The sequence below is a fragment of the Aotus nancymaae genome, unplaced genomic scaffold, assembly GCF_030222135.1.
Source record: "Aotus nancymaae isolate 86718 unplaced genomic scaffold, 86718_ANA_hifiasm-v0.15.2.pri h1tg000014l, whole genome shotgun sequence".
Classification (NCBI taxonomy): Eukaryota; Metazoa; Chordata; class Mammalia; order Primates; family Aotidae; genus Aotus; species Aotus nancymaae.
Window position 1 is genome coordinate 8,353,573 of NW_026988425.1, and position 23,931 is coordinate 8,377,503.

The 23,931-nt window shown below is 39.2% G+C and overlaps 1 long non-coding RNA gene across 2 annotated transcripts in view; it reads left to right on the top strand.

Annotated features, from left to right (window-relative positions):
* The first annotated feature begins 330 nt into the window (after positions 1–330).
* LOC105733051 (uncharacterized) overlaps positions 331–23,931 on the top strand; it is a 100,862-nt gene continuing 77,261 nt past the window's right edge. The window contains exons 1-2 of one of the 2 annotated variants that reach the window (XR_001111166.2): positions 331–418; positions 2,669–2,882. This is a non-coding gene — a long non-coding RNA (uncharacterized LOC105733051). Of the gene's footprint in view, positions 419–2,668; positions 5,424–23,931 lie in introns of those variants that run through there. The other variant, XR_001111164.2, reaches the window with a different exon arrangement.

Below are 23,931 nucleotides of genomic sequence, written 5' to 3' on the forward strand. Positions count from 1 at the left end.
AGGCTGCCGGCCCAGATCTAAATGCCTCGCGAGCGACGCGGGACATCTCAGCAGGACAGAAAGGAGGGAAGCTCCAGACACGGCCCACTTAGATATGAAATAACCTCAGATCCCACGGGGCAGTTCCTGGAACACCCGCACTGGCCGAGCCGGCTCAGGGAGGCTAGCGGTCGACGCTTCAATTCACCTCCCGTGGCCGCGGAAAAGCCAAGGACGCTACTGCGCAGCAGCTCTGCGCACGCGCAACACGGGGAGACACCGCCCACACGCCAGGCACGCTGTGATTGGCCGCAGCTACTCACGGACCGAGATTCCTACTGGTCCCGGGTGCCGCGCGTGCGCACTTTGGGTGTGCGGGCCAGTGCCTGATGGGAGTTGATACCGCTGTACCAGAGCGTACCTGGCCCGCGCCGCCCTGGTGAGTGCTCTGTAGGTAGTGATCCCCGGTTTCAACCGCCCGCCTAGCACCGGCCTGATGGGGACGCGGCCAGAGGCGGGAAGGGCAGCCGGCTTGCTCGCGTGGTTCCCACACCCCTCAGGCTCCGAGGGGCGCTTCGGGGGCTGGCTGCGGGCTCGGCCGGGGGGACCCCGGGAGCGCGTTTCTGGGCCCCGCGTCAGCTTCTCCGGGGTGGAGGCCCCTGGACGGTGTGAGGCCCTTCTCCGCCTGCCTCGCCTTTGGCTCTAGACGGTTTCTAGGCCCTGGGAAACTGCACTCGGGGACGTGGAGAACGGGGAGAGTGCCGGCGAAGGGCACGCTCCGGGGACTCTGGGACTTTTCGAGCGCCCACCCGGCGGGACGCAGCCGTGAGCCTTGCCCGCCGCTGCTGCCGCGCCGCCCCTGGGTCTGCCGAGGCCAGGACCTCCGTTGGGAGTCGTGGGAAGGTGGTGTCGGGATGTGAGTCTGTCGCGGGGATGAGGGGACTGATCTGGGAAGCCCTCGGGATGTATGTGGCTCCTGGAAAATGACGCACACGTTAGCTGCAGTCAGGTTTTTCAACACAACCTTTCCGCAGTACTGGGTCATAATAACTATATAGCCTTTTACATAGTACTTTTTGGTAGTTATTCATTTTAACAGATGCTGTGTTGAATGCCCTCTGTTTGCCAGTGCAGTTCTCATCTCTAGAAGTGGACAGTTGAAGAAGATACATTCTGTTATTTTATTTTTTAATGTGTGGGCAAACAGTTATTTTATCCTTTGATTTCTTTAAGGTTTAATTTGCCCTTAGGTGGACAGAGAAGCATAAACTTAATTTTAATTACTACTTGGTCACAGTTTAAAAGCCTCAAGTGTGGTTTAATTTTCAGTTTAGATCTTCCCTTACATATCTTTCCTGACACTTCCTCAAATTTAGACAGTGTGAGGATGAAAACTGTATGAATGTGCTTTACTTTTGATAATCTGTGAACGTCAACTAAGACAATGTTGAGTGTATTAGACATGTTTTTCGAACTCTTTGAGAGTATAGGCAATTTCACTTGGGTTCTATGATTAATTTGCTAAGTATTAGGATGAAATCAAGAAACCTGCACTTTTCATTGAATTGCCTTTGATTTTGTTCCTCAAAAAATGGGACAACAGAAATACCCAATTAGGACTACTGTTTCAGGCATTGTCCAGTTGCATTTATCAGGTCTTATTATATTCATTCTATGAGGAATCTAAGATCAACTCCATCAAGCAGATGCCCAAGGTTACAAGTCTAATAAAGGGCACATTCCCAGATCAAGCCCATGTAATCTGACTCTAGATTCTGACTTTGAACTGCTCTATTTCTGAATTGGAGTTTAGCTTCTCTGTTATCCCTAGATTAATGGTGAGTATTTTCTCTCTCTCACTCAAGGTAACGGAAGTTAACTCTAATCAGAATGCTAATTTAGCATATCTCCAGTAGAGTAGCTGCAGATTTATCCTACTTTAAAATTTTTACGCTATATCTTACCTGTCTTTTATAAATGAAGGGACATCTTCCTCTGTAACACATGGGAACATTGTATAATGTTTGAATAGCCAAAGGCATTCTAGAGAAAAGATAGATGAATTTAGCCAAAGGCATTTCAGAGAAAAGATAGATTAACTTCATGTATTTTTATTAAAGGAATTAATTTTATTAAAACATAAATACTGGATTATTTAGGCAAGTTGCAGTTTATGTAGCTTAACCACTAAGCTATGCTTCCTCTTTTTCCGTGTGTGTGTGTGTGTGTGTGTGTGTGTGTACATGTGTTTTTCCTAAAGATGTATCCAGGTTTAGTACTTTCAGGATGAGTTAAGTCCTGCACTGTGCCTTGAGAGATGAGGGGAGGGAGTTAGACGCAAAAGATAAATTAACAGGTTAACAGGATACAGGTCCTGAAAGTCCTTAGATGCCTGTTAAATAGTTTAGGTTTCACTCTGGGGGAAGTAGGAAGATTTTGAAAGACTACAGGAAGGACATGATAGTTTGCAAGTTAGCACTATCACAGTGGCTGCAGACCTAAGAGTAGATGAAAAGGATGGGTAGAAAGGTTAGGAAATGATATTTTCCAAAGAAAAACACAGAAAGTACTGAAGGGGTGGTCTTGGAGTTAGAGCCAGGTAGAGAGTTTAGAGATTTAAGGCGAATTTGGTAAGAGATTTATTGTGAATCCTACATCCTAAAATTTTAATATTTTTTTTCTTTTCTAGATATGATAAATAGCCAAAGACGTCAGTGACACGAACACAGTAAGCATAGTAGGAGCTGAAAAACTAGAAGCAATGAAAATGTCAACTATTTTGATCAAAAAGTAGCAGTGTCTTCAGAATTTGATCATAAAACCAGGAATTAAAGGATGAGAAAACCATTTTTCTGAAGCTTATACTTTCACATTTCCTAGAGAACATATTTGTATGGATGGGGGTAGGTAAACACTCAGCAAAATTTTCTTTAAAAAGAAGAAACCATCCTGGTTTGATGTTACATGATCACCCGCTGCTGACTGCTCCCTTGCTGTGCCTGTGAGCCTTCCCATACTGCCCTGTTGCTGGCAGGCTCCCCTGAGCTTAGAGGCAGGCCCTCACTCCCAGTGAGCATCTCTCTGGGGCCTTCTTTACACCCTGGAGAACTTCACAGGGAGTCTATATCTGTACACACAAAGGCTTCCTGGTCCAGATGTAGATACTAGGGCTGACTGGACATTTAAGTCCTATGGACTTACTCTGCCAAAATTATTTAATAATGTAAAAATAATATATAATTCTTACAAAGTATCCCCTTCATAATATAATGAACTTTAGGGTTATTGCATTTTAGTGCACATGTACAGTATAAAAGATTATTATTAATTTTTTCTAACAGTTATTGTCAAAGCTATTTTGCTCATGATGTTTATGAAAGTGCTTATAAACTTCATGTTTTATGAGACTGGAGATGTATATTTTGTAATTTCATTCAGGTATTAATATTCACATCCAATGCTGGTTTTGGCTGAGAGACTGACATTGTCTAATTTCAAGCTTTTTTAATGTGTAGTATTTCAGAGCAAGTATGAAATAACTAGACAAATACATACAAATATACCTAACAATAAGTAGACTTTCTCACACTGATTACTTTTAACAACTAGGTGGGGCGAATCAGATGACTGTATTACAGATGCAACTAATGCAAAGCAAAATAAAGCCACCTGTGTGAGTGTACAGAGGTAGCTGTGGAAGATGAAACACTGTTAGGCTTTAGTTACACTCTGCTGTGATGTGCTGCCTAGTGTTTGCATTAACCCGCAAATACTGCAAGTTATGAATTGTTTCTAAGTCTATTATTAAAAGTAGTCTTGCTTCATTTCTTCCTAAAATAAAGACATATGCAGAGTGTCTATCTTGCCAGTATGTGTTAGAATAATATCTTAATTTGTGTAAATGTTTATAGGAAGCTGTATTTCAAAGAGCTATGTTTGCAAGTAACCGTAACCTTTTAAGGAACTTTTTTATTCAATCTTTTTTCTCTATAACTATTCTAGAATTTCTTAATGTAATGTTCAGAACCCTTTTCATTATCTATAATGCTAATTTTTAGGTAGGTAATGAGAAACTAATAACATGGAAAAGTAATGAATGAGGAGTCAAGATGTGTGTCAATCAATAATAAGTTTGTCAGCCCTTGAATTATGATTTTATTCAGGAGGTGATCATTGTTGAAGGATGTAAGGTAAGAGCAGTGATACTATATGGTACGTAAGACTTAAAGTAATTGAGCTAAGATATTACTTGAACTAAGTGTAGAAATAGAAAGGGACATATTTTTAATGCTTTTAGTTATTTGTATCAGAATATCTAAATTAAGAATTTGGTGTGGCTGTTTACTGAAAACAAATGGCAGACAATATTTCTTGGAGTCATAAATGACAACATAATGTCTCCAACTCTGTGTAGCTTCTTCCTTCACTTTGTCTTGGCTTAGATTTCCCTGTGTCAGAGTTATTGATTGCTCATGCTATGAGCTCTTCCCATTTCTCAGTCCTCTTACAGTAGCTGTGGTCATGATACTAGTTCTTCTAGTCACTTCTAGTTCTAGTCATGATACTAGTCACTTCTCCCGGCCTCCATGCACACACACTAAAATGTAAACCCCATGCCTGGCCAAAATAAATATTTGTTAAATAAAGTTTTCAGTTCTGTTTGTGATTTATCAGAAACAAGGAAAGAAATTCTCTGTAAAGTTGATCTGTGCTTTGTCAATTCTCATTTAGGGTAATTGACCCTTTTTTAATGGCTGTGCATATTTTATGATGATGAATATAAAGTATTTAGCAGAAATGTTTTTTATTAAAATCTCTGAGCTTGTGGAATGAATTTAGCAACCTATGTGAAAGAAAAACTGCTAGAGAGTCATCTTTCTGCCACGTGTAATCATTACATTTAACTCAAGTTCTCCATGGGAGATCCATGCAGAGATGTGAAAATAGGACATCCCTTCCTTCTTAAACTTTGCTCCAGGTTTTGGCTTCAGGTACCTCCTGTTTTTTGCCTTCCTTTATCCCTGGGAGTTCCCTCTATTTACTTTCACAAGGACTCTTGATATAAAAGATATTTGTATACCCAGGTGTGTGTCAAGGAAGTGAAGGCAAAGGTAGCAGTCATTTCAAGCTGAACGTGTTGAGCAGTAAATCGAGCACTTGGTTTTTGTAGAACCTCCTGTGGCCGTCTCCACAGTGCCATATTTGAAAGAAATCTTGTGTAAGCACTGATCTAAGGGTCACTGACCGTGAATGATGGATGTGGTGACAGTGCAGCCATTGTAGAGACAGGCAGACCAGATATTGGTGACTTTGATTTTAGTTGACAAAGTTTATTTGCTTTTAAGTTTTAAAACAGTACAGCAGTGTGAACTTCAAGTCATAAACTTTCATTTATAAAGTTCAAAATTTAGTTCAAATATAAAATATTCTTAATTTAAATAAAAGCTTCAAACTTACTCTTTGTTTTCAGTTGTTTGAAACACAAATGAATCAAGAACATGATTATCACCCGTTATCACGTTTATATTTCTGTTGTATACTGAAGGGGGTGTTAAAATGAATGCTGCAGGATGATTTTGGTTGAAAAATTGGGAAGAGGAGGAAGTAGCAGCTGAGACTGAGACAAATGGCCAGTTAGGAAACTCAAGAATATGAAACAGTACAGAACAATATAGTGTTTCAAGGAGAACCTTAAGGGGCAACTGGGTCTATTACTATCGATAGGTTAAGTAGGAGAAGAACTGAGAAGCATCCATAGGATTTGACAACATTCAGGTCATGGGGACTGAGGAGCAATTTTTGTTGAGTGGTAGGCACAAACACCTAGCATAAGTGGTTGTAAGAGGAATCAAGGAGAATAAGAATCCATGATTGGTAGGAGAATTTGAGTTCAAGACATACTGGGGCTGGGCATGGTGGCTCACACCTGTAATTCCCACATTTTGTGAGGCCGAGGAGGGCAGATCACTTGAGTCCAGGAGTCAAGACTAACCTAGGCAATGTGGCAAAACCTGGTCTCTACAAAAAGTACGAAAATCAGCCAGGCATGTAAGGTAGTCCCAGCTACTTGGGAGACTGAGGTGGGAGGGTCATTTGAGCCCAGGAGGTTGAGCAAGGATGCAGTGAGCCATGATCATACCACTATACTCCAGCCTGGAAGAAAAAGTGAGCCCCTGTATTAAAAAAAAGAAGAAGAAAGGAAAAAAACACTGAAAAGTCAGGTAAACAAATCTGTTTAAAGTTAGAGAACTAGATAAGAGAATAATGAAATAAAGCCAGTAGAAGGAAATAGAAAACAGGCAATGACAGAAAAATTTTTAAAAATAATAAACCTAAATCTATTATTAAAATCACTAATTAAAAGTGAGGAAAAGGCAGAAATAGGCATCATGATCAAAAGGGGGCACAACTGTACATACAATAATTTTTAAAGAATCCAAACATGCAGTGCTTTCTATGATCTCTTGTTCCTCAGCATACATTTCTACATCATCATGATGGGTGGAAAAATCAGGGTCTAGAGTCACAAGAATAGGAACTGTGGCACCTCAGAGGGGCAGTAGAGCATAGTGGTTTGAAAGCACAGACTCTAGTGCCAGACCACATGGGTTTGAAATGCCCTGACACTTAATAGCTGTGATTGGGTTAGTGCCTCAGTTTCTCATCTTTAAATGAGGATGATGGGAGTCCTTGCCGCATTATGTGAATAAATAAGTCACTTTGTGAAGAAGCACTTAGAATAGCGCCTAGCATATAGTGAGCACTCTGTAGTGTGGGTATTATTGAGTACTAAAAATTTGTTATATAATTTTAACTCAATTGGCCACAATTTATTATTCCCCTTCTTTAAAATGCAGCCAGGATAAATTAGGATCATTAGTGGCAACTTTATTTGGATCCTGAGGTATTAGTAAATCCTTTATTTTATCATTTTAAGCATTAGGTGAGAATTCATAAGCTTATTCAACTTTAAGCTAGATCTATCTGGAGCTAAATGAGTAGGAAACCAATACCCCAAGTTACCTGCTGACTGCCCAGTCACTCCCATGTGCCCAGGGCCAGGTGTTCCTAAGTGCCTTCTGTTGTGAGGCATGCAGATTAATCTAGGAAGACTGTAAGTTGTTCTGTTGGTGCAATTTGGCTTAAATTACATACATATCAAAGTGGCTTATTACATCAAAACTGAAAACCTAATTTAAGTATGTTTAAAACACTTCAGCTGACATGATAAGCTTTCCCCATCTGCAGAGGGACATTAACTCAATTGCTAATAAAAGTCTTTTTATATGTTCTTGTTTTTAAATCTATTTTTCCATATTTTCATCTATATTGAATCCTGACACTTTTCATTTTAAATATTATTGGTTAATACCTAAAGGAAATCCAACTACTGTCTTTGACAACCCTTAGATATTCATGGCCAGAGCTTATGAATCATGATTTTCTTAAGGTAGGAAACATTTTGTTAAAATAATTTTTCAGAGAAAGAGAGAATGCTAACATAGATTAGTTTATTTATGTCTAAACAACCTAACTTTAGCATTTATTGTTTTCTGTTTGTGTGTATGTAATCCATCAGTGTTACCAGAGGCATAGCCAAAGAGGTGAAGATCCAGTTCAGATGCTATAAGGGGGTCCTGCTACTCATGTTTGCTTGATCTGCAGAGTTTAGCACAGCTCCTTATTAAACAAGCTAAACATACCCAGGTGCTAAACACTATGCCACATATTTATGTTGAAAGCAAACAAAAACAGCCCGTGACATCTAGAACTGATCTGACATTCACATTTCGACCTCAATACAAGCTAGTGTAATGTTCATGGCCAGACTTGTGTGTTCTGCCCTTGAGAATGTACAATCTCACAGAATGTCAAAAAAGGGCAGTCTGAAAACGTAATAAAATGAGACAATAACAAAGTCACTCTGCAGCACAAAGTTCTAAACATTCCTGTCACCAAATGAGTGCCTGCTACTTTACCATTGTTTATCATGAAGATAGATCTATCTTCATTCTAGTCTGTCTTCCATATGGATAAGATTTATTGAGATATCCAGTTATAGATTCACCCAGAAATCTATAATTTCTGATAACCTCCAATCTAGAGCAAGCCCTCACTTCCTTAGATGCTCTGCCAGTTCACCCAACCAAAGCCCACTTCCCGTAAGAGGTTCTTTATAATGTTCTTATTTAAGACATCCCTTGGTTCCCTATTCTGTGTCTTCTCACTAATTGCAAGGAGGAATAAACCCAACCTGTCAATAGGGCTGTTCTGGTGGGCTTTAGGTAAAGGGTGTTGATGATGTGTATTGTCTATTGAATCCTCAAGGCAATTTCATGCTGTTCTGGTGGGCTTCAGGTAAAAGGTGTTGATAATGTATATTGTCTATTGAATCCTCAAAGCAATTCCAGACTTAGTTCTGTCAATTGAGAAAAATGACAAGATAAGTCTTAATCATTTCAGGAGATTTATTTGCCAAAGTTAAGAATGTGCTGGGAGACAGGTCTATGCCCTTCTCCGAGGATGATTTTGAGGGCTCCAAATTTAAAGAGGAAAGGGTGGGTGGGAAATTGAAAAGTACACAATTTTCATGTAAGAGGAGGGTAGGGAAACATAGTTACTCATGCCTTTAGCTCAGTGAATCTGCTTTTTTTACATAAGATGAGGTAAACAAATGGGGCAGAGGAAAAATGCAGGGAATCTGCATTTTATATAAGATAAACATAGACAAAATGGGGCAGGGCGGCAATCAGATATGCATTTATGTCTGGTGGGCCAGGGTAACTGTACCTGTAAAGATAAGCTGTCAATTAACATTGTCATGGTGAAATTTTAACAGTTCACTGGGAATTTCCTTTGGGCAAAATATGAGAGAGCTTTTCATCTTGTAGCAATCTTATTTAGGAATCGAAAGGGGGAGGTGGATTTGTCTGACCGAGTTCCCAGCTTGACTTTTCCCTTTGGCTAAATGAGTTTAGAGTCCCAAAATTTAATTTTCTTTCACAGTTCTCATTAGTCTCATTTCCAGGTAAGGAAGCTGAAATTTAGAAAGCCTAAGTGTCTTGCCCAAGTTCATTTGGATAATAAATGGCACAGACAGGCTTCAAAATTTGGTCTATTGTGCTCTCAATCCTATGCTTATTAAAATGCAAGTTTTTAAAATCACCATAATATTTTATACAGGTAGAAAATAAAATGTAACATACATGTAAGTTATGATACATATTCAAATGAAGACACATAAATTTGCTACCCAACTTAGGAACAGGCAGGAATTTTAGATGTATTGTATCTTTCTTAAGGCTTTTAAAAATCCTATCCTATCTTTTTTATCCTATTCCCCAGAGCAAATCAGTTACCTATATAGTATGGTTATCATTGCCTTCCCTTTTTTTTTTCTTTCTTTTTTAATATTTTGAAGGCATCTCAGATTTACAGGAAAAAATGCAGGTATAAACAAATAATTTTTTTTTCCTACTTTTTCTCTTAACAAATAACTCTTCTAGACCATTTTCAAGTCAGTTGCCAATCTGATCACCGCCAAATATTTAGTACTTTTTACTAACAAGAACAGTCTTCTGCTTAACTGCAGTGCACAATCAAAATCATGAAATAATTGTTGATGCATAATTACCATACAATCCTTGATCTCCGTTCATGTTTTACAAATTGTTCTCATAATACTTTTTATATAAAGTAGAAGGGATCAGTTCAGAATCATACATTAGTTGTCAACTAATCAATCAGCTAATCATCATAGAATCAATATTTAGTTGTCATGTCTCTTCCAGTGCCTGTGATGTACATTTTGATCACTTGATTAAGGTAGTGTCCTCCAGATTACTCTGCTGCAAAGTTCTTCTGTTTTCTTCTGTAACAAAGAAGCATTTTGTGGAGATGGTCTTTAAAACTATGCATGTAGCATATTCCTCATGAAAGTTCACATTAATTGTTTATATCAGTAGGCCTCATTGTGGCTTATTTCATTCATTGGATTATAATCTGTCACTATCATGTATTTTGATGCTCAAATTCTTCCACATTTGGCCCATGGGAGACTATTCATATGAGCCTTTGTCTTTCTGATATTTTGCCATCATTCTTTCACTCCTTCCTTCCTTGATTTTTGTGTCAAAAAGTTCCAGACAGATGTATTTGTATTATACTTTACCCCTGCTGTGTATTTCTCCAAAGAGCCCTTGTTCCTTTTAGTGAAAAGTGATATTTTAAACCAAAATCTGGAATCTCAATTTGCTTACAATTATTAGGGTGTACTTGCTCCCAACTAATCTCAGTTCACAGAGTGAGAGAATGTAGAAAAACTCTCTTTTTGATGCTCAGGCTCTGATACACCAACCCCATTCATGCCAACATCCATCTTATGGGTTCTGACATTCCACATTAGCTGATCATGGTCAGGCTTCTGATGTTGCTCAGTTTTTGACACTCCTCCTTCCTTTGTGTGAACATCTTCCCACCCACCTCAAGCTTTGACCCAAGCACGGCTGCTCCTTCTCATGGACATGGTCCTTACACCTCTTGGGCTCTTTCCTTTTATAGCCAGCTTAGACGATTTTTAGGAATAGTCTTCTTACAATGGGCTAATCTGTGAGAACATGCTTCACTCCACAGGAATCTTCCATGCTTGTGCATGTAATCGTTACTTAGTTTGTTTTTACTGCTGAGTATATTGCAAAGTATAAATACATCCAAATTTAAGTATCCGTTTGTTGAGGAAGAATATTCAGCTTGTTTCCAATGCACCCCTTTATGGACAACACTTCTTCATATGCACATTTGTATACATGTCTTCAGTATGCATACACATTCCTGTAGTGTGTTTCTAAGGACAGAATTGCTGGGCCATAAGGTGTACTGATGTTTCATTTACATTACAGGAAAATGGTATGATTTTTAAAAGCACCTCTACTAGCTAACTTCAACCAGCATATTGATACCTCTAGTCACTAAGATCTTGACATGTTCAGATGTTTTGTTTTCCAAACTAATGGTGCTAAAGTATCTAATTGTGGGTTTAATTAGTATTATTGGTTACTAAAGTTACTTTGTTGTAAGTTTGTGTTTTTCTCTATATTATGAAAATTATTTCATAATATAATATTATTTCATAATAATGAAAATTATTTTCATCTTTTCAGAATTATCATAGCCAATCTTAGTTCTTCATCTTTCAATGTGCAACAAAATAGTAGATCATCAAGTTTTTTAAAAACACTTTTGGGATTTTGATTAGTATTATATTGAGCCAATGATTATTTTTTTTTGTAGAAATGAAAGTTTTATCATTTTCCAGCTTACTGTCTTGGAGCAAGATACAGCTCCCTATTTATATAGATCTTTCTAAATATCTTTCAGTTCAATTTTACATGTTTTTATGTAGGCTCTATACATATTATTATGTATATACATATATACATATTATCCTGTATATACATATAATTTATTACTGGATATAATGTATCTCTTACTGTTTTAAAATTATATCTTTTGAAAAGTTACATGTTCAAATTATAATTACTAATGTATATAAATGTGATTGGCTTTTCTGTATTGCTATTGTATATTTATTAAACTTGAGACACTTGCTCATGAATTCTAATACTTTACCTGTATATTATTTAGATTTGATCTATACAAAATTATATTGTCAGCAAATATGTGTTGTATTTCTTGCTTTCCAATCTTAATGTATACATTTTCTTTATTTTTTTTTTAATTTTACAACATTGTGTAGTACCTCTAGTGTAACTTTGACTGTAAGTGCTAACAGTAATTATGTAAATCTTATTTCTGATTTAAATGATATTTATAATATTATACTCATTGTATTAGTCCATTTTCACAGTGCTTTAAAGAACTGCCAGAGGCCGGGCGCGGTGGCTCACGCCTGTAAGCACTTTGGGAGACAGAGGCGGGTGGATCACGAGGTCAAGAGATCGAGACCATCCTGGTCAACATGGTGAAACCCCGTCTCTACTAAAAATACAAAAAAATTAGCTGGGCATGGTGGCGCGTGCCTGTAATCCCAGCTACTCAGGAGGCTGAGGCAGGAGAATTGCCTGAACCCAGGAGGCGGAGGTTGCGGTGAGCCGAGATCGCGCCGTTGCACTCCAGCCTGGGTAACAAGAGCGAAACTCTGTCTCAAAAAAAAAAAAAAAAAAACTGCCAGAGACTGGGTAATTTATAAAGGAAAGAGATTTAATTGACTCACAGTTCCACAGGGCTGGGGAGGCCTCAGGAAACTTACAATCATGGTGGAAGGGACGTAAACACATTATTTTTCACATGGTGGAAGAAGAAGTGCCAAGCAAATGGGGAAAAGTTTCTTAGAAGACCACCAGATCTTGTAAGAACTCCCTCACTATCACAAGAACAGCATGGGAGTAACCACCCCTATAATTAAATTATGTCCCACTGGGTCCCTTCCACAACATGTGGAGATTATGGGAACTACAATTCAAGATTAGATTTGGGTGGGGACACATCCAAACCATACATTCCACCCCTGGCCCCTCCCCAGTCTCATATCCTCACATTTCAAAACACAATCATGCATTTCCAACAGTTCTCCCGAGGTCTTAGCTCCTTCCAGCAGTAATCCAAAAGTCCAAGCCCAAAGTCTCATCTGAGACAAGCCAAGTCCCTTCTGCCTATGAGCCTGTAAAGTCAAAAGCAAGTTAGTTACCTCCTAGATACAGTGAAGATACAGGCATTGGGTAAATACACCCATTCCAAATGACAGAAATTGGCCAAAACAAAGAAGCTACAGGCCACATGCAAGTCCAAAACCCAATAGGGCAGTCATTAAACCTTAACATTCCAGAATGATCTCCTTTGACTTCATATTGCACATCCAGATTACAATGATACAAGAGGGGCTCACACATCCTTGGGCAACCCCACCCTTGTGGCTTTGCAGGGTATAGCCCCCTCCTGGCTGCTTTCACTGACTGGCCTTGAGTGTCTGCGACTTTTTCAGGTTCACAAGCTGTTGATGGATCTACCATTATGGGAGTCTGGAGGATCATGGCCTTCTTCTCACAGCTCTACTAAGCAGTGCCCCAATGGGGACTCTGTGTGTGGCTCCAACCCCACATTTCCCTTTTGCACTGCCCTAGCAGAGGTTCTCCATGACCCACCAGTGCAGCAAACTTCTGCCTGGACATCCAAGCATTTTCATACATCCTCTAAAATCTAGGCAGAGGTTCCCAAACCTCAATTCTTGACTTCTGTGCACCTGCAGGCCCAACACCACATAAAAGCTGCCAGGACTTGGGGCTTGCATCCTCTGAAGCAATGGCCTGAGTTCTACATTGGCTATGTTTAGCCATGGCTGGAGCTGAAACAGGGCATCATGTCTCAAGGCTACACAAAGCTGGTGGCCCTGGTCCTGGCAGGAGCCTGGGCACAGCCAACGAAACCAATTTTTCCTTCTAGGCTTCCAGGCCTCTGATGGGAGTGGCTGCCATGAAGTTCTCTGACATGCCCTGGTGACATTTTACCCATTGTTTTGATTATTAACATTCAGCTACTCATCACTTATGCAAATTTCTGCATGGGCTTGAATTTCTTCTGAGGAAATGAGTGTTTCTTTTCTGTTGCATTGTCAGTATGGAAATCTTCCAAACGTTTATCTTCTACTATCTTTTGAATGCTTTGCCACTTAGAAATTTCTTCCACCAGATACCCTGAGTCATCTCTCTCAAATTGAATATTTGAGAGATCTCTAGGTCAGGAGCAAAATGCTCCCAGCCTTTTTGCTAAAGCATAGCAAGAATCACCTTTATTCTAGGTCCCAACAAGTTCCTTATCTCTGTCTGAGACCACCTCAGCCTGGGCTTTATTGTTCATGTCACTATCAACATTTTGTTCAAAATCATTCAACAAGTCTCTAGGAAGTTCCAGACTTTCTCACATCTTCCTGTCTTCTGAACACTTTAAGACTCTAGAAAGTTCCAAACTTTCCCACATTTTCTTGTCTTCTTCTGAGCCCTCCACACTGTTCCAACCTCTAACTGTTACCCAGTTCCAAAGTCACTACCACATTTTTGGGTATCTGTATAGCAGCACCCCAGTCTCTGAGGTATCAGTTTACTGTATCAATCTGTTCTTACACTCCTATAAAGAACTGCCAGAAACTGGAGAAGAGGTTTAGCTGACTCAGAGTTCCACAGGGCTGGAGCAATCTCAAGAAACAAAAATCATGGTGAAAGAAGCAGCAAACATGTCCTTCTTCACATGGCAGCAAAAAGGAGAAGTGCTGAGCAGAGGAGGAAGTGCCCCATATAAAACCATCAGACCTCAGGAGAATTCACTCACCACCATGAGAACAGCATGAGGATAACTGCCCCTTGATTTACTTACCTCCCACCCTGTCCCTTCCTTGAAATGTGAGGATTAGGACTACAATTCAAGATGAGATTTGGGTGGGGAATTCCTCAGTTTTGTTATTTTGAGCTTTTTAAAAATACATTGTATTTTTAATGTTCATTACTTTATTTGAGAATGAGATTTACCTGTATATTTTTTCCTATGCTTTTCTTGCCGAACATCAAGCTTATTTATGCCTCATCAGCTGGAAATCAGGGAGACAACACTTCTCTGATATACAGTGTTTCACACATGCTATCACAACTTATTGCTAGAGGAATCAAATGTGTCATCCTGTGTGACTCCACAGGGAGAGAACTCTAGGAAGCTTGCTCCTGGTTTCCTCTGGACTTCATGTGCCTTTTGTCTCTGCTGAGTTTGCTTTGTATGCTCGTGCTATAATAAACTGTAGGCAGGAGATGGCTGTATGCTGAGTCCTGTGAGTATGCTTAGCAAGTTATCAAACCAGGGGGTGGTCTTGGTGACCCACAGCACAGTAATATTTTCCTGGAAAATTTTTTATTTAATCTCTACTTTCTAAATTATTGTCATAAGTGTGTTCATACTGTTTGTGGTATAATTTTAAAATAAAAACTATTGTTCTTTTTAAATTTAATATTTTATGTTAAATGTTCATTTGGATTTTTTTTATTAGCCTACATTATTTTGTCCATTTCTTTAGTCTTTTAAACTTCTTTTAGATATGTTGACTTTTTCTATTGTATCTTTGTTTTCTATTTTATTGTTATTTAATTTTATCTTCATTATCTTTCATTCTCTTTGGTCTAATTTATTTGATCTGTATATGTAACTCCTGTCTTCTTCTGAGCCCTCCAAACTATTCCAACCTCTAACTGTTAACCCTTTCCAAAGTCACTTCCACATTTTTGGGTATCTGTATAGCAGCACCCCACTCTCTGAGGTATCAATTTACTGTATCAGTCTGTCCTCACACTCTAGAAAGTTAACTTAATATGTATATGTAACTCCTTAGTTATCAGTCTTTTCTAATATAAATATTTAAAACTATATATTCCCTTCCTAGTGCTTATTTTAATATCTTCTACCAATTTTAATTTGTGATATTTTTGTTACTATTAAGTTCTAATTTTTTCTACTACTAAACTAGTCAATTATCAAAATACATACATAATACATAGGAGGACTACAATTCAAGATGAGATTTGGGTGGGAAATTCCTCAGTTTTATTGTGAGCTTTTAAAATATACACTGTATTTTAATGTTCATAACTTAATGTCATAGTGACATATCTCACTATGGTTGACACAGAATTGTTTCAGTGCCACTTCACCAACTGGAAATCTTGGTGGCAGTGGTTCCCCTGCCTGGGCCTTCCTTGGCTTCAGGCTTGCTGCTGGGCTTGCTCCACCTGCTCTGCTTGGCAGCCTGCACTCAGCTCATGCTACTGGCCTGAATTCTATGCTCAGACTGAAGCTGGGCTGGGCATGCTGCAGCCTGCTTCCACCTTGGGCACTGGTGTCTGGATGAGGGGAATGTGGTGGCACCTGAAAACTAGGAGATGCCAACAACCAAGGAGCCCCAAGTGGTGTTATGGTTCTTGCCTACAGAGTCCCAAGGATTGAGCCCCCAAGCACTTTTACTGTTCTCCTTCCCACAGATGAGCAGATGGGACAGGATTGTCATGTTACAGATTGTACATGTTACAGCCCACGTTTGTTTCTCCCAATTAGTGGGTTCTGGGTTCTGGGTTCTGGGTTCTGGGTTCTTGTCCTGCATCCAAGAAGAATGAGGTTACATGGACACCAGAGGGTAAACAAGGTGGAAAAGAGTTTTGTTGAGTGACAAAACATCTCTTGTCATGAGAGGGGACCTGAAGTGGGTGACCCTCTGTGTGAGAGGGGCCCAAAAAGTGAATAGCCCACATGTGGCTGAGTCTGGGGTAATTACGGACTCAGAATGGGGGAGGTGTGAGGTGACTGATCCATGGACAGGCCTGAAAAAAGCACCATTTGATTAGCTACAAGGGATCAAAGTTCTCACTCTGGTCATGGACATTACCCAGACTGCCAGCCTGTTTTCAGGCTTTAAATTGTCCTTGGTTTGAAGGTTGGGTTTTACCAGGTACCCGTCCCTGTCTGCCTAAGAATTTTTCTGCCTTCTGCTGCTCTCAATCCCCTCTGAAGAGGGACATCTAACTGACTGTGACTTCTCTTACTGCTTCATACTGACAGAGGGTGTTGTTTTGGGAAAATGCAGTAAGATTTCTCTCAGAGGTTTATCTAAGAGTCCCCAGTAAAAGAGAGCCATCATCTTCTCCTGCCAGTTAGAATGGCAATCATTAAAAAATCTAGAGACAACAGATGCTGGAGAGGATGTGGAGAAATTGAAACACTCTTACACAGTTGGTGGGAGTGTAAATTAGTTCAACCATTGTGGAAGACACTGTATATAAAAAAGAGATAGGAGCCATGACAGCCACAAAAGAAAGAAGGAAAATGCCATAGAAGAGACTGGAGGTGTTTGCTGACACCCGAATGGGCTGTCAAGGATTGGGGCTGGTCCAGGCTGATCCAGGAGTGTTCGGGTAATGCTGAGGTGTAGCCTTGGCCAGGTACCTTCAGTTGTCCCAGGACCATGTTCTGCTCTCACATGATGGCAAGACTCTATGAAGGAAGACTACATTGGAACAAAGCCAGCATTCCCAATATTTGGGGGTGACAGGGGTGGCAGTGGTTGACAAAGTTCTCCCCAACAAGCTTGTTCTCTGCAGCTACACCATTTGGTCTTAACTGGCTCAAAGAGAGCCAGTGCTTCATCTGTTTTCAGAAAACAAAAAATCTGAGGACAATAAGCCTCAGAAATGAAAATAGAAAGTCCACTGTTACCCTTCCACAAATCCCAGATGAGCCCCCCAAAATGACACAGGATTCTTTTGATGCTGCCTCATCAGCCAGAAATGTCTGCAGTGGTAGCATCCCTGCCCAGATCTCACTCAGCTTTGGGCTTGCCACTGGGTTCAATCCACCCATTCAGCCTGGCAGGTTGCACTTGTCTTGTGCTACTTACTGGCCTGCATTTCTTGCCCACTGCAGCTCTGTGCTCAGCCTGTGGCTGGGCAGGGCATCCCACAATATGCTTCTGCCTTGGGAGCCAGTGTCTGGATGAGGAGAATGCAGTGGAACCCAAAAACTTAGAGATGCAAGCAACCACAGAACTCCAAGGGGTGTTATGGCTCTTGCCTGGGGAGTCCTGAGGTCTGAGACCCCAAAGACCGTTACAACTCTCTCGACTTCCCACCACCCACAAAGTGGCAAATGGATTAAGGGCATGTTACAACTCGTTCCATTACGGGTCATGTTTTTTAGATTGGTGGGTTCTGGGTTCTGGATTTTGTCCCGCCTCCACGAAGAATGAGGTTAAGTGGATATCAGAGAGAGCAAAGCAGAAAATGGATTTATTCAGTAACAGCTCGGCACTTGACACAAACGTGTAGCCATCTGTAACAGGGAAACCAAAAGTGAATAACCCCATGTATGTCTGAGTCTGGAGTTTTTATGGGCTTAGAATGGTGCAGTGCAAGCTGATTAGTTTACAGGTGGGCCTGGAAAAAGCATTTGATTGACTAAAAGTCATGGAGGAAGTTCTCCTTCTGGTCATGGATTCTTTCTGAAACTGGCCGTCTTATTTTCAGCCTTTAAATTGTTTTCGGTTTGAAGGTCAGGTTTCACTGAGAACTTACCTTTGCTTGCCAAGGAGTTTGTCTGCCTTCTGCTACTATCATGGTGTTAGACATTTATGCAGCTAACAAACATATGAAAAAAAGCTCATCATGAGCGATCATTAGAGAAATGCATATCAAAACCACAATAAGATACCATCTTATGCCAGTTGGAATTATGATCATTAGAAATTCAGGAAACAACAGATGCTGGAGAAGATGTGGAGAAATAGGAACACTTTTACACTGTTGGTGGGAGTGTAAATTACTTCAACCATTGTGGAAAACAGTGTGGAAATTCCTCACAATCTAGAACCAGAAATAGCATTTGGCCCAGTGATCTCACTACTGGATATATACCCAAAGGATTATAAATCATTCTACATTCTACTATAAAGACAGATGCACACGTATGTTTATTGCAGAACTATTCACAATAGCAAAGACTTGGATCCAACCCAGATGCCCATCAGTGATAGAGTGGATAAAGAAAGTGTGGCACATATACACCATAGAATACCATGTAGTCATAAGAAAGGATGAGTTCTCATCCTTTGCAGAGACATGGATGAAGCTGGAAACCATCACTCTCAGCAAACTGACACAAGAACAGAAAACCAAACACTGCATGTTCTCACTCATAAGTGGATGTCGAGCAATGAAAACACATAGACATAGGGAGGGGAACATCACATACTGGGGCCTGTTGGAGGGTGGGGGGCTAGGGGAACGATAGCATTAGGAGAAATACCTAATGTAGATGATTAGTTGATGGGTACAGCAAACCACCACGGCACATTTATACCTATGTAACAAATCTCCACATTCTGCACATGTATCCCAGAACTTAAAGTATAATTTTAAAAAAGATTATTTGAAAATATATGTATTTTGTTCTTAAATTTGAGAAACACTATTGCTGGATACCTAGTTCTAGGTTTACTGTTACATTGTCTCAGTGCTTTGAAGGTATTATTTCACATTAATCTGGATTCCACTGATGTAGTTGTGATGGTTACTGCCTTAATAGATGACTTACAGCATATGGTCTATAGCATGTGCCTCGTTCTGCAGTCCAAGCTGAAAGGGCAGTGACTGCTGAGGCTCAAGAAGGCAAGTCCTACCACACAGATACCTTTCATATCTCCATTTGCATCATATCCATGACCATCCCATTCACCAAGCAAGTCACATTGCGGAGGAGGATGAGGAATGTGAAAAAGAGTTCAACCCTACCTGCCACCTGGATCCTAGAAACCAGAACATAGAGTCTAGTCTTCCCTGGCCAACTGACGTCCACTTATGGATTCATGAACATGAGGATAAATAAAAATTGTATTAAGCTACTGAAATTGGGGGTGATTTATTACACAGTATATTGTGCCCATATCTGATTAATACAATGGCAAATTATTAAGGATGTTTTATCTAGGGCATAGATGCTTTGGTGAGGAAGGAGACTTCACAGTATCTGTTAGAAACACAGAAACAACTCTGTGATCTTTCTATTGTCTTATCCTGCTTCCAAGAACGTATGCTCCTTCATTCAGATAACAGAAGGACCAGCTAGAAAAGCCTTAACCCAGACATCAAACTATGTAATAAACTGCTTATTAATAATTTATTATTACAATACAGCACATTGTAACAACACAGAACATGAATGTAATGTGTTTCTGAATAGGTAGATGCTCTTGTTGGCTTCCTTAACAGCAGTCACCCTATGTGCTTAGATACACCAGCCTTCCCAGGAGAAGATGGACTGTGATGAGTCTTGGTCAATATTGGTACATCAACTACCCCTGACAAAGGCTTACTTAAGAGATGGACACATGACTGAATTCTTGCCCATGATATAATAAAGATCATTTGTTGAGCCCTTACCATTGCCAGGCATTTGATGGATTAACCCAGTCTTCAAATCAATTCTTTGAGATTGGTTCTAATTTTATCCCATTGCCCTAGGATATGCAGCTGAAATAGCAGGAATAAAATACAAACTCAGGCTACTTTTAGGGTCTTCCCTAGTAACTATGACTCCTTTTGGCCATATTCATTTATACATTTACCCAACCAACAGATTGACATTTATCAAGATTCTGCCTGCCTAATTATTTGTAGTGAAGCTACAGGAGACAATAAAAACACAAGACTTCCATCTTCTTCAAGTGTACATTTTGACTGGGGAGAAAAAGATGTTACAAATAAGCTGTGTGTTTTTGTGGTTGTGTATTATAAAAATGGATGAGAGAGAAAGAGCCTGAAGTGGTGGGATTTAGGGCTTGTTTTAGAGTTTTCAGGGAAATGGCTCTGAGTAGATACTATCTAAGCAAAGGCTACATTAGAGTAAGGGAGTAAGATTGTCAAGATCATAAGAGAATTGTTGAGATACTCCGGGTTGTACTGAGTGCTTCCTGGCAGTGAATATCATTATATAATTGTGGAGATTTTTTGAACTTTCATTGCCTAAACTACCATCATATATTCTAATTATCCACCATTTTTATGCAGCTGGCTGTAGCACACAGCTCTCCTTAGGTGCACTGTCAGTGCATGGGGTTCTACGACTTGGCACGAAAAGTCTGAGGTGCTTGGAGCACTCTCCACACCATTTGATTCAAAATCTGAAACTAATGCTGAGGGAGAAAAAATCACATTCACACAAATTTTAATTAATGTTCCAGGTCCCCTGCTAAACAATTTTTTAAACATAATGTATCATTTATTCCTCACAATTAACCTATGAAGCAGTTGCTACAAAGACCTTTGAGCTGTGGCTATTTCTGCTCATTCTGAGCCAGGGTTCTGATTGTACGGCAGTCGTTTAAAAAGGGGCACCTTTCAAAGGACGTTTCTCTTTCACTGCTCATGTCTACTCTCCATGGGTCTTAGCAAAGGCTGGTATATTTGTGACATGGCTATAGTGTAGAATGTGAAACTAAAACGAGACTTGCTTGAGAGATATTTTGGTTCTGAAGGGAGAACAATATTTCATTACTTATTTCCATCACTCTTAGAGTAGATGGACAGAAAATGTCTGCCCCCAAAAAATTGTCAACTGAGGCTGCCAAGGTTACAAGAAACACAGTGGTAGCAGGAAGAAGACCAGGGAAGCTTTGCTTTTCAGTTCTTTCTACAGAACATGAGGCTTGGAAAAAGCCGTCTTTCCAGCAAACATTCTTTCTTCTGTTGCTTCTGTGGTCCAGAGGATTCAATTCAGGAAGGATGTTGGCATTTTTTTTCATATGCAATGCCTTCTGCATAAAGAAGGTTTTTTCTATATTTCCTTAAAACCTTATCTTTTTCTTCAATATTCTTTAATTTCTGCCAGTTACTTTCTCAGTGAGTTTTGCAATGTCACAATTGTGTTTATCTTTTGCTTCTCCTAACTTTTTTTCTAAAGATTTCTTTCTCATCCATGTTTGCATTCTTGGGTATTTTTTTAAATCATCATCATTATCATCATCATTATTGTTCTAGCTTAGACACAAAATTAACATATAAATCTTTGACAGTTAAGAAAAATGTGATTTGATCTAGTTTTGTGTAGTGGAAAGAGTACTTGAAATCACATGATCTCTATTTGAATTCTGATTCTGCAGTGCCCTCACCTTCTGCCACATTGGATAAGAGCTTTTTATTCACTAGTCTTCAAGTTTCTCATTTGTGAAATGATAAAGTGAAAGTAAATACTGTCTAGACCCTCTTCCAGCGCTACTAACACAAGGACCAGCTTTCTCCCAAGATGATGCTGCTTCACACAGTGATTTAATTTTTCTATTCATACCCTCCTTCTTCCAAAAACTATTTGAGGGTATCTATGAAGGATACACAAGAAACCAATAACATGGGTTATTTTTGGTGAAGGAACATCAAGGCTGGGGACAGGAGTAGAAAAGAAGATTCAAGTCATCTGGATTTTGACCAGATAAACCTGCTTTCAATTCCAACAAATAAACAAAATGTAAAACTGTAATTAAGAGAAGTTATCTGAGCAGAATTTTTTAAATTCATTTTGGTCTATTCTGTGATTATAGCGACTCAAAATAATACTTTACTAAAGCTATTAGCGTATAAAAAAATCACTAGAATTTTGCTTTTTCTTTACCATTTTATTAGTAGAAAGAAATACTAATGAAATGAAATAAAGTAGCCACAAAAGATAAAAAATTTGAATAACATTTATTGAGACTTTTAGTGCTGGAGACTTGCATTTATGCAATATTTATTGGGTCTATGTTTTATATTTCTAGACAAATCTAGAGCTAAGACTTGCAAGTCTAACATATTTTTGCACACACACTTCAGAAAGATGTTCCACAAGACCTTTACTCCCCCAGCTATTATAGGCCTCAAACTTTATTAAGGAGTTATTATACTGCTCTATACACATTGATAAGGACATTTAAAAACAGTTATTAATTTTTAGAAACATTTAAGATAGAAAATGAAATGTTATGTCCAGTTTGTGAAAATAATCCAATTAAACACAAACATTTAAAAATTATAAAAATTACTTTGAGTAAATAGACACATTTAAAAACGTTTTGTATGTCTTTTAACAAATAATTATTAATTTTTTCAGGTATATTGGAGCAAAGTAGTGTTTTAACACCTGTTCAGAAGAATTAACAGATTGTATTATAGCATGATACTATCACTCTGGTCATTACTTATTCTGGCATATAGACTTGGAAGCATTTTGTTTAAGGTTAATTAATCTGTATTGATTCTTCACAGGGAAGTGAATATTTAAAAATTATTTTAAAGTGTACCTTAATTTTTAAAAGAGCATCCTTTGCTATATAATATTTGTTATATCAAACTAAAATTTGGCCTGATAAAGGCTTCATACTTGGATTCTGTATTAGTTCCTTCTCCCACTGCTATAAAGAAATACCAGAGAATGTGTAATTTGTAAAGGAAACAGGTTTGATTAACTCAAAGTTTCCCAGGGCTGGGGATGCCTCAGGAAACTTACAGTCATGGTGGAAGGGGAAGCAAACACATCCTTCTTCACATGGTGGCAGGATGGAGAAGAATGAGAGCCTAGTGAAAGGGGAGTCCTGGTAAACCCATCGGATCTCTTGAGAACTTACTCACTATCATAAGACTAGAATGGCAGAAACCTCCTCTGTGATTCAATTCCCTTTAACTGAGTCCTTTCCAAAACGTGGGGATTATAGGAACTACAATTCAAGATGAGATTTGGGTGGAGACATAAAGCCTAACCGTATCACATTCTTTAGTTATTGTGTAAAAACTTCAATATATGCAAACTGAAAATCTAATGTAGGAGTGTGCTTCTATACAATAGCTGAGTTTCAGCCAAACCCAGCAGACAGACTTCAGCCACTCACAGGCAACCGTTTATTGTTCAAATAAGACAAACCTGAGCTGTCACTAATACAATTGTTTCTGAAGTTTATTTCCATTTTCTGTATGTCATTTTCCTTTTTCTGTCCATAAGTTTTATCCAACCATGCGGCAAACCTGGAGTCTCTCTGAATGTGTTTTGATGCTGGGAGCTGCCTGATTCAAGAATCTTTTTTTTCTTTCTCGATGAGATTCTGTTAGATTGTATTAAATATAATTTGTTTAAAGGTTTGTTTTGGTTTTTTCCTCTTAACAGATCTGGTGTCAAAAGTGAGGATTCAAAGTAAAACTCCAGTGGCCCTCAGGACCACCAGGTGACCAGGAGGCAAGGCATTGCAGAGCCCGCTGTGCTCCTTGCTCTCTTGTGTGCAACTAGAGATCATGGAAAAGTTGTCTCATGTATTCTGAGCTCCACTAATTTGTATTCCAAGCAATTTAAAAAACAATATTTAGCTGGACTGACTGCAGGATCAGATTGGATTTG